Source organism: Diadema antillarum, unplaced genomic scaffold, assembly GCF_040938485.1.
Source record: "Diadema antillarum isolate AM-2024a unplaced genomic scaffold, OU_Dant_1.0 seq00000932_RagTag, whole genome shotgun sequence".
NCBI classification, from domain to species: domain Eukaryota; kingdom Metazoa; phylum Echinodermata; class Echinoidea; order Diadematoida; family Diadematidae; genus Diadema; species Diadema antillarum.
The window spans coordinates 390,321-404,511 of NW_027271783.1; the positions used below are offsets into that span (position 1 = coordinate 390,321).

Below are 14,191 nucleotides of genomic sequence, written 5' to 3' on the forward strand. Positions count from 1 at the left end.
AGGAGGAGGAGGAAGAGGAAGTGTCAAATAGCTATGGAATGCCAAGTGATTTTGTATTAATTTTTAAAATGTTTTTCTTTTCATTTTTGTTTTCATTTTTTACACTAAGAGTCAGCTCTCGGAATCGACCTAGTAAATAGATACGAAATGAATGATTTCGATTTTTGTTCAAAAAGGATGTTCCAATCAAGTCTTGCAACAGGAGAACGTGCGAAAACTTCAGTTCTGCAATGGATTGTATATTGGAGCTCACAATCATTTTTCGAGATCAAAATCCTCGTGGCGACTCCTTTCGTAGGGGTAACTGAGTTTCTGCAGCATCTCAGAGGAGCTGGTGGCATTAGGAAAATTTCAATAATCATTCCCTCAGGAAAATCAGATTAAAAACAACATAAAAAATAATTCCTTAACTACATATATCATTCAAATTATCATTTTTTTTTAATTGTAATTGATTAACGAATTGCCCTTCATCGACCTAAACACCAATGATTCAGTGTCAGAGTAACAAACATGATAAGATTATCTTTGGCATAGAAATTGTGTCAATCAATAGATATTGTCAATCAGTTACAATGAAAACAGCTCGGCACAAGAATCATTAATTTGAATTAAACGCAGTACCAGCACCTGCAAGGGATCCGCAGAACCATCTCTGGCTGACATATCGGGCGGAGACGCTGTCTGCAGCAATCAGGGATCGTGAGTTGTAGGCCTATCCAGACCGAGTAGGCCTATCGTGCCCGCAAGATTATTTTTTATCATCATAATATGCAAAAACTGAGCAATCGGCGTTTATTTACGATTGCATTGTATTGTATTATTTATTTTTCCCATAGAATGAACATAATACAGGGGCGGATCCAGGAATTCTGTAAAGGGGGGGGGGGCGTGACTAATATTTCTGATGGCACTTCCGGGTTTCATTTCTTTTTTTTTCTTTTTATTTCTTTTGTTTTTCAGGAAAAATAAAGGGGGGGGGGGCGTGCGCCGGTTGCGCCCCCCTCTGGATCCGCCACTGTGATAAGGAACACATATACAATCTAACCAAATATAGTAGTGTCAACTCGAATGCGACATTATTGCCATACTACAATGAACTGCAATACAACATACGATAAAACAACTCGACCCTATAGATTCATTGATTAATAATTTCAATAAAGAGATTGCAAAAGAGCTATAAGCACCATTCTTTTTTTAAATTTCAAAGTAAGTCTATCATCAGAGAGTATATACCTCACTTGTAGCATAACAAGGAATATTCTAGAAGTTATGATTAGAAATACCCTTTATTTTCTTATTTCTTTATCTTTTAGCAGCTTTAATCACAAATATCTCAACTTAACAAGAATGGAGTAAACTCGTTTTGCGATGAAAATCCTCAATTGTATTACCAGTATTCAATAAGTTGAAAACAGTTGCTATATAATACTTGGTATCCTGTGCAGAAAAATATCATGTTTATAGGTCTCAACTATTACAGTGATTAAACAAGACTATAATGTACACAGTAACCACCTCATGTAGTTCATCCAATATAAATGCATCAAAGCAGGAAATCATTTTTTTTCCATGCATACTTCAACAACTATAACTCTTGTATGACCTTTATGAGCATCCTAACGTCGAATCATTAGCAACTGAAGAGTTTGTTCGCAAACACCGATAAGTCCATTTTTAAAGATTTTGAAGTACGGTCTCTATCATAAAGTACAAAATGATACCTTTTAAATGATATTATTATATTGGTCACTACATATAAAGGTACATTTTTGAAGTTATAGTCAAAAGAAGCAAAAATTTTCTTATTATTCTCTTTATTTTTCTTGACCTTTAATCGCAAATATTTCAATTTGGCAAATGGACTTATCGGTTTTTGTGAACAATTTCTTCAACTGTACAAATGCAAACCTTTTCACTTTTACGTATGCAGACATAAAAACAAATATATAAAAAAAGAAAACCAACATAATGAATTTGTTTGTATAGGTATGAAGAAGACAACGGGTAAACATTATTTGACCCTGAAAAGCAATTAAACCTTTCTTATTTGTCTCAAAAGAAATTCCACGTAGATCTTACTAAATCTACGAAAAACTACTAGTATGTTAACTTTGACTTTCCAACTCTGTTGCTTTTACAGTGATCCGGGGATTGTCTTCATACTGTAATAGGTATAAACACTCTCTCGTAGACTACGTTCACCAAATTAACACAGACAAGCATAAAGAAATCAAATCAAACTTTGAAGATTATAATGAACTTAACTTCATAGGAGAGTATTTTACGTCTGAAAACGAGGTATCATAAGCCTAAGGGTGTTTTTCCCCTAAAGTGGAAAGCAAATGTACAGAACGATTTCGACAGTGGTCGTCCCTAAGCCACTCGACTATTCCCAAGTAGACTTTAGAGGGCGTGGTATCTGTTCCCTTACCAGTGCCGCATACGGCACTGTCCCTTATCAGAGCCGTACTTGCCTAGTTTGCAGGCACAAACACTTGTTGGTCGTAAAGGAGTCTGCGCTAAGACTACTACATGCACCACTCCGGCCTGTTGTTTCTCCCTGCAATGCAGTGGTGCGTGTAGTAGTCTTGGCGCACGCAGACTCCTTTACGACCAACAAGGGGTTTGTGCCTGCAAACTATACTTGCCCTTATCGGTGACCCTCATAAATGTGTATTTCGGACGTATTATAACTTGAAAAATGGGACACAGAGGGTATGCATGTTTTTCTTATTTGTTCCTATAAACGATGTCTCATTACAATATAGAAACTAGAGGTAAACACGCACTTTTTAGCAAATCGAGATTTTTATATTGATCTAGTTTTAGGTTTAGAGATTTAGGTAAAGGGGGAGGGGGACGACCAGGGACCCCTTGTTTTGCATAATACATAGGAATACACAGAATCTTACCACTTGAGCCCCCTCCCTTTGTTTTAATCCAGAAGTGGCACCAAAAAATGTCAAAGGTTAGTGTTTTTGTTTTTGTTTTTGTTTTTGCTTGTCAGCCGATGAACCCCGGAAGTCAAAAATTATATCATCTAAAATGTCTTTCCCCTTCCATCCTCAAAATAAATCGACGTCCCTGTTCTTATAAACTGGGCCCCCTCACTTTTAATAACGTAGCGCCGGCCCTGACTTCAGTTTTTGAATTTCTTTGGTTCAACCAAGTATAGGCCCTTTATACACAGTGAAGAGGGAAGAGATTAGGAGAACTATAGTATATTGCTCCATAGAAAAGACAACGACAATAAAGTCTTATTTACCCGGGGCAGCCTCTTCAGTGTTGCCACTGCTCTTACCCAGAGGGCCCTGCCATTATCATTACCCCATACCGCTGCCAGGTACCCATTTATACACCTATAGGTCGAGAGGGACATGGTGGGTATAAAACATCTTGTGATCCAAGGACGTGATAAGCGCTGGGATTCGAACTCGGGTCCTCTGATCGGAAGTCGACAGACTTATACGGCACTGTTATTCACTATGTCACAGCGCCCCCAATACAAAGTATTATCTGCCCTGAAAATGACCGCGTATGATCAAGAGAGTCATATGGGGCAAAGATATCATCACGTCCCATAATTTTCATATGTTGTTGTGAAGGACTCAATATAGTGTTTCGTGAAGGCATGGGGAAATTGGATTAATCAAAACTTTCTTGTTTTACATAACTTATGTCGTATTTAAGGACACTTAAGTACTGATATTCTGTTTTGAGTGTTGTAACTCTGTTAAACAATAATATACTATTATATCCATTATGTTTTGCAAGCATATTTCTCCTTATTTCATTTTATTCACTTTTATTTTCAACAAAATAAAATTCAGTTGAATGTCTGTCATGACCATTTTGTATACACATACAAAACAACAATATATTCTAAATATGTCAAAATAGGATTTATATTTAGTCAATATGGGACTTTGAACATTGTGTTGAAGGTATTTACTCCTAATAGAGAAATGAGCTATTCAAATTTGCCGGGAAAATGAGCTTTTGCTCGCAATGGTCCGTTTATCTGCTCTGCCAAAGCCTCAAATTCACACTGCAAAAAGTCCGGTGTTAAAATAATAGTGAACACCGAGCTGGTGTTAAATTTTCGGTGCTCATTTATGGTGTTAAATTAACACCCCCGGGTGTCATTTCCAAATTTTAAAACTGTTTTTTGAAGAGTTTCTTTATAGTAACTGCACTTCTTGTTGATTTTTAATTTAAACAAGACGATCAAGAATTTTACATTAAAATACTAGATTTTTGAAAAAATGTGAAAATAAATTTACACCAAAGTAACACCAGCTGGTGTGGACCCTTATTGAAGCTGGACGGGTGTTAAACCATTGATATTAACACCAACAAATATCAAATCAACACCATGTGGTGTCATTTTTAAATTAACACCAGTACAGTGTCAAAATAACACCAGATACAGTGTCAAATTAACACCACGAAGTGTCAGGTGAACACTTTTCAACACCATCACAGTGCATTTCTAACACCTGTGGGTGTGGTCCTTTATTGAAGTTTGATCGGTGTTAGATTTAACACCCGTGGTGTTAAATCTAACACCGATGTTTTTGCAGTGTATAATGCCCTGAGTACGTGCAACTTAGTTGTTTTTACAGTGCAATAACGGCATGCAGTGATATAAAAAGTGATAAAATCGGTTGTCGACTTTTTGCTTTATATTTAATCATTCGGAGATGCTCCCCAGAGACCACTGAGAGACCTAAAATGGTAAGGTCCCTCACAATCTCCAAGACCAGATAAGAATACTCTCCACTAATGGAATGACTTATACCTTGGAAGATCATCGAAAAGCACACAAAAAGTAATTTTCCAATGAATTTCCCAGTGGAACCAAGAAGATTGCCCCACGTTCACATAAGAGATCAACAGGCCTAAGACTATAATATTGAGAGGTTCAAGATCATTTGAACATACCCCCTTTTATAGACATGTTAGATCTTCAAGAGATCCATCAAGATCTCTGAGAGATCAGTCTTTCATAATGATCCCTCGCTATCTTTCAGTGATTTTCCCCCCCAAAAGAATGTGGCAATCCTTGAGAGACTGTCGAAAGACAATTGAAAGACTATAAGACCCTTGAGCATGTAATCATTGAGAGGTTGTTGAAAGACTGCTACCTTGACAGATCACTTTCTTGAAAGACCAATAGTTTCTTGAAAAAAAAAAAACACCCGCCGAAAGACTATTTTGAAACGTTTAAGAAAATGGAGACCACGGAGACCATGAGATTCACTAAAAGATCACTATGGAATCGCAAAGGACCTCATAGAAGATCAGTGCAAGTTCACTAAAAGATCCTTGAGAAATCTGCTAATTTTACGGTCTTTAAAGTGATATCTCAGAGGTATTGCTATATGTGCAATGGGCGTAGGCATATAAACAAACATATTATACCCGCATGCAAAGTCGACATTGAAAATGAAACTTCAGATTGTTCAGAAAGACGGCGGCTTCGAACCTCGATTATCGAAGGCACAAATGCACCAGTGAGTTTTTTTTTTATCCTTTTTTTTTTCTTTGTCCATCTATAGAAAACTGACAGCTGTTCGAATAATGTAATACTTGTATCCCCAACTATTTCCAAGAACCTCACATTATTGAGTCAGGACGCTGCATTTGCGATATACATACTCGCACTCCCATAAAACTACATGTACAAACTTATGAATATTTATTATTCTTAATGAATATTTACTCTGTGTGTGGTTGGTGTGCGCGCGCACTCATCTCAACACTGAAGGAAAATGGCGCAGGTTCAACCCGTCGCTTCTGCTGGTAAGACCTACAAAAATTTCCATGTTTTAAGGGCCAGTAGTTGTACTTTTTTACACTCTTGACTTGGCTTTGTGACTTAAACTGCAGAATTTACTCAATCATATAACGCGTGTGGTAAACCAGCATATTTCTGTGAGTGTATTCTTTCAGTTACGCTCTGTTTATCTGCCCGTAAACTTGAAATACCGCCAATTTCTGTAGATCCTGGCTAGACCACGGCGGCCACATCCAGTCCATCGTATTGCCATCAGGCATCCAGCGCTCGTCCGGTGCGGTACGTGCGAAATTTAGGAGCACTGCTCCTAAAGCTATCCCTGATCGGCTATCGTGTGAATTGTCTATCATAATCGGGGCTTTAGTGCAAAGCCAATAGTGTTTAGATTTCTACATGTATTAACTGGCCTATTTACTATTAACCTGTACAAGGGATAAGTAACGGTTATAAGGCGCAGTATTAACGTTATATTTTTTACTACTTGGTCATTAGTGGGCGCTAGTGTAGTGAGTAGTGTACTTTTGCACCTGTTTGTCAAATGACCTCCAGGCTCCAAACATGCACAAACTCACCCTTGTTATTCAGTAACCTAAAATACTTGCACCTGAGCCTCCAAAGTCGAATAAACTTCTAGACATTAAGTTTTAACACTTTTAGTATTTACAAGTCTCGGAAAATGGTTGGAAAATCTTGATCGCTTGAAATGCCGCTCTTGTACACGCATACAAGGACTGTACGAATACGTTCAGCGCAGCGCATGGTCTGAATGTAGTAACACAATGTCTTTTGTCCAGGATAGATCTATATGTAATGGCGTCGTTGAAAAGCTAACATTTATTTTTCTCTTTTCCTCAACCAAGTCTTGCGTTAGTGGTGTAGCTTCAAAGGGGTTGAGCGCGTGTGCGAGTGTGTGCTGCCACTTATATTTTTCTCTTTCTTTTCTATCTTGTCTTCTTTCAGTTTCAGGTAGGGGTCTATAGGCGTTCTACCTTAATTTTCCTTCCCTTCCTATCAATCATTCCTCTGGTTTTCCTCTTGTCGAACTTTCTCAATTTCATATTTTTAAGTGTACTTTCTCTCTAATCCTTTGCTTCCTTCATTCATGGGTTGTTTTTCCCTGCAACTACAGTTGCACAAGGGTCTTTCCTTTCTATCCTCTCCACTATCTTTTTCTTATGTGTCGTTCTAATGAATCCTTTTCTTCATTTCCCTTTCAACCTGTATATTCAGTATAATTCTTTCTTTCCTTCCTAATCTTTGCTTTCATCCAGTTTTGATTCGTCTCTAAAATTTTCTAATTTCTGTATAGTCTATCTAGTGCTTTTCTGTTTTCAATCTACACCAAATTTATTTTCCTCTTCTAATGGTTTCCTCTTTTCTTTTCAAACATATCCATCCCTCCCTTTGCTTTCCTTTATAATTCAATTTTTTCTTCTTTATGTCTTTCCATTATTATCTTTTAGTGAACTCTCTATTTTGTAAACCTTTTGTTTCATTTTTTCCAGGTTTTTTTTTTCAATGTCTTTTCTCTCATTTCCTTTTCCGCCTTTTCCTAGCCTTTTTTTTTTGAAAAGTTTTTTTTTTCATTTTTTCACCCTTGTCTTAAAACCACATTTTTCCACAATCTTCTTTCATGCACACACACACACACACACACACACACACTTTTTTGTTTTTGTCAATCTTTTAGTTGTCTTTCTTTTTCATATTTATAAACAATATATATACAAATTTATTCTTGACAAAATAACACAAATATCATTACAACAACATCAATTCAACATTGTCAATATTACGAATGAAAAAGAACACACACACACACACACGCGCGCGTGCGCACACTCACACACACACACACATACAACACGAACAACCCCAATCCTCATCAATTGCTGCTGCGACTTGGTCCAAGCCGAGAGAAAGGTGGAAAAAGTCTTTTTAAGGATACCATAGAAGAACTTGCTCTGATCGCTGTGAGATAGCTACATTCAGATCAATCGCGTTGCTTGCTGCCGTGAAGATGTTTTGTACACCGTGCATGCTGTGCTGTCTACTCCTGTGCAACGCAGTTATCACAGAGCAAACTATCTGCGATTGACATATCCCGACAAGTTTAAAAGTGTCAAAACGGTGGAAAATTCCTTTTCTGCTGGACTCAGATGCAAATATTCAAGGCTGTTGGATTTTCAGAGTGAGTTTGTGCATGTTTGGAGGTCATTTGACAAACGGGTGCGAAAGTACACTAGCGCCCTTTAGTGGGTACTACCGGTACACGCAGGTATCTTGTTTGGTTTGGATGGGTGAGCATGGTGAGTGTTTGGCAAGTCAACCTCGGGTAAAGGACTGCGAGGGTTTTGAGCCATAATGCGCTGAACACATGCTGAATTAGAATTTCGTTCATGGTAAAATAGTCAAGGACTCGGCTGCTTAGGCAGTAACGTTAGTCCTAATTGTTAATCCAGAACTAGCTGAACAAGTCAAAGTGGTCAAAGAATACACAAATAGTACACCTAAAAACTTAACAACAACAATAATACTGGCAGCCAATCACGGATAGCGCAAGTGAAATTGGTCTTAAAAGAGCGTAATTATGCTTGCAGATAGCAACCATCTAAAATATGACTTTGTGATACAGTCTGTGATACGGTCCATGATTCGGCTGTCGATGATTGTATTTGTTTAAAATGTGTATTTTTAAAATGATGTTGTGTACTGAAACGCTGGAAAAAATAATTAACAATAGCAACAGCAAAACAGTGATACCATATATTATTGATACACACGTGGGGTATTACCGGTACGTGCACTTCACACATATTGCCAATGGAGGGTAGGAGTGTCAGTTTCAAAGCAAAGTGCCACTGAGTGCGGCGAAAATAAAAACCTCCACGTTGAAGCAGTTAACTGAAAGCGCGTATCCATCTCAAATCGCATTTCCAATAAGTGCTTGCAAATGTGGAGTATTTTCTCCACCTTTGAGTAAAATTTCAGGCAAATTGTGTATTATTCTAAGTTTCTATTGATAGAAAAACGTGAGGGTGCTGATGTATTAGACTCTCAACCATACCAGTCGTACTAAAGTAGTAGAAATTATATTGTAGGCATGCTGTTCCTTCTACTTTTAGTCAGTACTACTGAACTTCATCATGTAGAATTAGAAATGCACAGTACACCATGCACACACCTACCTTTAATAATCATTCCCTTCCATAATTTGTCAATAAAAATTTCTTGTGGCTATCAGAAATGTAATTCAGTTAAGATGGATCATATGTGATGGTTTCATGAAGTTTAAAACCGGAATGAGCAATTAAGGAAGAAAAGTAGATAATTCTGAGTCCTCTGACTCTCAAGAGTCATTGTCTGGGCTAACTAGTGTAGTGATTTCACTGAAGCCAAGGAGGTTTTCGAAAGAGTGAACTGCATTGTATAATTTTGTAGTTTCATCCTCCGTGCATGCTTTCTGATTTTACCCGCTCAGAGCCCTGCACTTCTAGTCCTGACGTGTCAAATGGAAATGCTGTGACTGACGCCCCAGCCATGGACGAAGAAGCCACAGGAAAGCAAGGAGTCAAGGTGAGTTGGTACCAGGTGTTCACTTTTCCCCTCAGAATCCCTTCTTCTTCTTCTATGTTACTGTCCAACACCCCTAAGTATGGGCCAACCGGACAGGGGGTGCACTGGTGTTTATTACGCGGAGAGAGAAGTTTAGAGACTTGTTGCTTTGCTCTTGGATGTAATGAAGGATTGCTGCATTGAAGGAGTCTTTGTTTATGATGCCGGTGACTGTCGGTGGGAGTGGTGCGTTCCAATTTGTAACAGCTCTAGGGATGAATGAGTACTTATAACTTTTTTTGTTTGTGGCGATTGGGATAACTTGTAGATAATGACTTCCGGAGAACCCTTCGGACGGGACGTAGGGCTTTTCGAAGTGGTATAGATAGGCGACCCGCAAGTGCTTCACGGAATGTGGTGATGTGACCTCCTGTGCATCGGTGTGTCAGCAGATCCCAGCCCAGCTCACGCTTCATATTTGTTACGCTGCTGTGCCTAGAGTAGTTGCCTCTAACAAATTGCGCTGCTCTGTTTTGCACAGCTTCCAACCTGTCTATCAAAGTCTGAGTGTGGGGGTCTCAAACTGTTGAACAGTAATCAAGTGGTGGTCTTCAGATCTCCATGTTGAGTGATTGCTTGATTATTATAAAGGCTGATTTATTTATTCAGTAATGATCAGTAAACTCCAATATGCATTGCAATCTTCCATATAATGACTAATTTGTTGCAGCTATGTAAACATTATGGTTTTGAATACCTTTTGATAACCCTTTTTGCCTCTCATTATTACCTCCGCCAAGGGAGGAGGTTATGTTTTATTCGACGTTTGTTTGTTTGTTTGTTTGTCCGTGTGCAAAATGACTCAAAAAGTAGTAAACAGTTTTCGATAAAATTTACAGGAAAGGTTGAGAATGATACAAGTAACACTTAGAGACATTAATAATTTTGGTAGTGATCCAGGAATTTTTATGGATTTTAAGAAGAATTTTTGATATTTTGGCAGGTAGGGTCAATGAATTTGGGGGTTCAAGCTGTGCATATTTGAGGTTTGCATGCATGCACGAAAGTGCGTTCTCTAGTTTCTGCAAGGGCTAGAGTGAGGCGCCACGCAGCTGAAAGTTGATGTCGTAATAGAAGGCTTCTATTGGGAAAGTGGACTATTTTCAACATGCATGACATCTTATGAGTGGAAATCATCTCTATGGAAGAACAAGATCAGTGGTGAAAAACCCCCCCAAAAAACCCTGCTTGGCAGAGATCTGTACTCTCAGAGTGCTTGATATTTCAAGAGTCCTGATATTTCGGCTGTCTCAAAGTTTTTGCTTTTTGGTGATGTAGCACAGTGACACCTACATAGTACAGACATTGGCGGGGTGCTACATGTATAAGCACTTGTCCTATTACCCAGGGCAAGTGAAAATCGAAGACGGGCAAGTGTTGTGGAACAATAATAAAAAAAAAATAGTTGCCTGCACAAGCAAAAAGTTCTGAAGCCACTTGTTTTCACACTTTTCACCCTTTAAACCCACAAAGTCAACTACACAGAAGCCCAAAGATAATGAGTGTTAGATACCCCTTTTATACTGGGGGTTAGCTCGCTTTCCCAGTATACAAGGTCGAAAAATGTTTCGCCCAAGCTAAAGTTAGTCTGCTCTCGGGAGGTAGATCAGGTCCGCTTCAGGTCCAAGTTTAGCTCAAGCTACTAGTTAGTATTAAAATTCATTGACCCGTGACCAGAGATCATGGACGGTGCTTCCTGGTTACCAATAATGTACATTTACTGCTGTACTAATAGCATTTTATGCTGTCACTGTTTGCTGTTTGGTAAAACTCGCAGGGGTCTCTTTGAACTAGCAGATGACATGATTATGATCAAATCATAGAATCAGGGTGGACCACAAGGGGGTTTGACCATGTCACTGCAACATGCTCAAATTCTTGTGCAACATCCTGAAAAGCCGGCAATATGCTATGCAACATCCTCAAAGCAAAATGTGATTTAACATAGTGCAAAACTTGAGAAAAATGAAACTACGTAGAAAATTTGTGCTCAAAACATGAGACAGAACATTGGACATTAAGCAGGGTGCTACATAACTTTATTTTACCACTTGCTCGGTTGGGCAAGCAGATGTTCAAATTTGCTGCGAAACACTTGCCTGAACATTAATTTTACTTGCCTGAAAAGAAAGTCCAAAATATAAGGAAAGGATATAGAATTTTACATGTGTTAGTCAAGGGCTTCATGAAACACAATCATTTGAAAAAACAGCAAACATTGATTCGCATGCTTAAACACACTGGAGTAACAAACCAGGTCCGATCTAATGTTCCCATTGCAGTGCATTGAGGCTTCTTCATGTACATACAGTTGTATGTAAGTGTTGGAAAGTTGCTGAAATGAAGTAAAAAAAGGTGGCTTCAAAACTTGTTGCTTACCCCACTCAGGCAAGCATTTGTTATCATTGTTCAAAAACACATGCCCAAATTTGATTTTCACTTGCCCCGGGCAATCAGGCAAGTGCTTAATGTAGCGCCCTGTATTTTTAAGCAAAAACTTAAAATTGTATACAGTCACTCATCTCATCTAGTTTGCAGTATCAAAGGAGGGTACAATATGTTTACAACATACAGAGCATTTGGGAAAATAGCCAAAGATCTAATCTCATTTAGCTAAAGCAGAATCGTGTACAGCTGTACATCCCCAGAAGTTTTCCAACGAATGTGCATGTTTTCCTACAAAATAGGAAGCAAAGTATCAAAACGCTCTTTGAACTGTCGTCCTTACAACAATACAGGAATGAAATAGAATCGAATTCATCTAACCCGTTTAGGACGGGCTAATTTTGCTACAACACTCATTTCCCATACATCCCTGCCCGAGTAAATTCAGGACTCGTCCTCAACAGGTTTAATGTACTATCGTTGGGAATATTTTTCTCCCAGCAATCAGCTGCTCATCAATCTTGACTGTAATGTTGTTTCTATTTCTTTTTTTATGCCTCCACCACGAAGTGGTGCCGGAGGCATTATGCTTTCGGGTTGTCCGTCCGTCCTTCCATCCGTCCATCCGTCCATCCTTCCATCCTTCCGTCCGTCGGTAATGAATTTTGTGGACAGCGTAACTAAAAAACCTTTTGAGGTAGCCTATTCCTAATGAAACTTGGCATGCATGTGTATTAGGGGGTGAACTTGTGCCTTTCAACTTTTGGGTGCACATGCTCAAGGTCAAAGGTCAAGATCAAATACATAAAATTTCACTATTTCCAACATATCTATGCAATGACTGAAGATATTTTCTTGAAACTTAGTGTGTACATGTATTACCCAATTAAGATTATCTGGTGAAAGTTTGGGGTCATGGGGTCAAAGGTCAAAAGGTCAAGTAGAAATATTAAAACTTCAATTTTTTCTCTGTACCTTGGAAATTGTTCACGGTATCTTCATGGAACATAATGTATATACATATACTGACTGGCAGTGATTATCTAGAGAATTTAGGGTTCATGGGTCAAAGGTCAGGAGTCAAAGGTCAAGGGCAACACTTCAAAATTTTACTATTTCCCTCATAAGTTTATGCAATACCAGCAGGATTCATTTTTTTTTACACTTGTTGTATGCATATAACCTAATAGAGATTCTCTGGAAACTTTCTTTTTTTTCTTTTTTTGTTTGCCTCAAAGGTCAAAAGGTCAAAGATCAAGGGAAAGTACTGAACTAACTTTTTCCTCCATATCTCGGAAGTGGCTCAAGTTAACTTGAAACTTACTACATATTTTATGCATGTTCTGTCAGACAGTGATTATCTTTTGAATTTTAGGGTCAAAGGCCAGATGAAAATGGTAACAATGTACTTTTCAATACAGAAATTGCACTTTTTCTCCGTACCTTGAAAATTACTCAATGCATTAAACTTACGAATGGGTCGAAGTCATGGTAAAAGTCCTTAAATCCCCAAATACATGCTCTCCTATTCATCCAATTAAACCTAGGTCAAGGAAGGTGAACATTCAACACATTTGTGACAAACTTGTCATTTATATTATTTTATATTTAATTCTGATGTGCAGATATAATGAATGTAAACACCTTTAATATCCATCTTTTTCTTCTAATCTCCACTTTCTATTGTAAGATATGAAGTGAAATTCAGGGGTATCAATTTAGTTATGGCAAAATAATTTCTGCTGCAAAACTCCCCCAGGGTTTGATGATTGGTAAAGATGATTAAGATTTAGGATATGATGGTACAGTAAAATCTCTTCATCAATTTGTTTTGTTTTTTTTTCCTTTCAGAGGCCTGCTGATGACCAGCTTGGACCAGATAATTTCAACAAAGGTATTTATGCTATCATAAATTTTACAATGATGATGATGTCGATGATGATTATAATGATAATCATAATTGAAATGATATTGAATGATGATGATAATAATGACTATGATAACAAAATGTTCATCCTAATTTCATAAATGAATATATCCCTCTGTCCTATTAAATTAGGTAAAGGGAATCACAATAAAAGATGCAAAGAATAATAAACTGAACTGATTATGCACATACACATACTATGTCACAGGTGTAATGTATATTACACTACAGACATGGGGATGTGTTTGAATTTTCCTCACATTAGAGCTGAAAGATAGAACATAGATGCAACTCTGGTTTGTTTTTGCATAATCATGTACATTAATAGCATACACCTTTAATTCATATACAATACTGGTACATGTTTAGATCTAACGATGTCACATTGTTCTTTGCATGTTCGATTAAAAATTTTTTTTTTTTATCATAGTGCAAAAATGTTTGGCCTTTAGATGTGT

General features: G+C 37.8%; 1 long non-coding RNA gene across 1 annotated transcript; it reads left to right on the forward strand.

Annotated features, from left to right (window-relative positions):
- Positions 1 to 5,775: 5,775 nt before the first annotated feature.
- LOC139741530 (uncharacterized) lies at positions 5,776 to 13,704 on the forward strand. Its single transcript, XR_011711625.1, has 3 exons — positions 5,776 to 5,811; positions 9,288 to 9,382; positions 13,658 to 13,704. It is a non-coding gene; the product is annotated as an uncharacterized lncRNA (long non-coding RNA).
- The last annotated feature ends 487 nt before the right edge of the window (positions 13,705 to 14,191 follow it).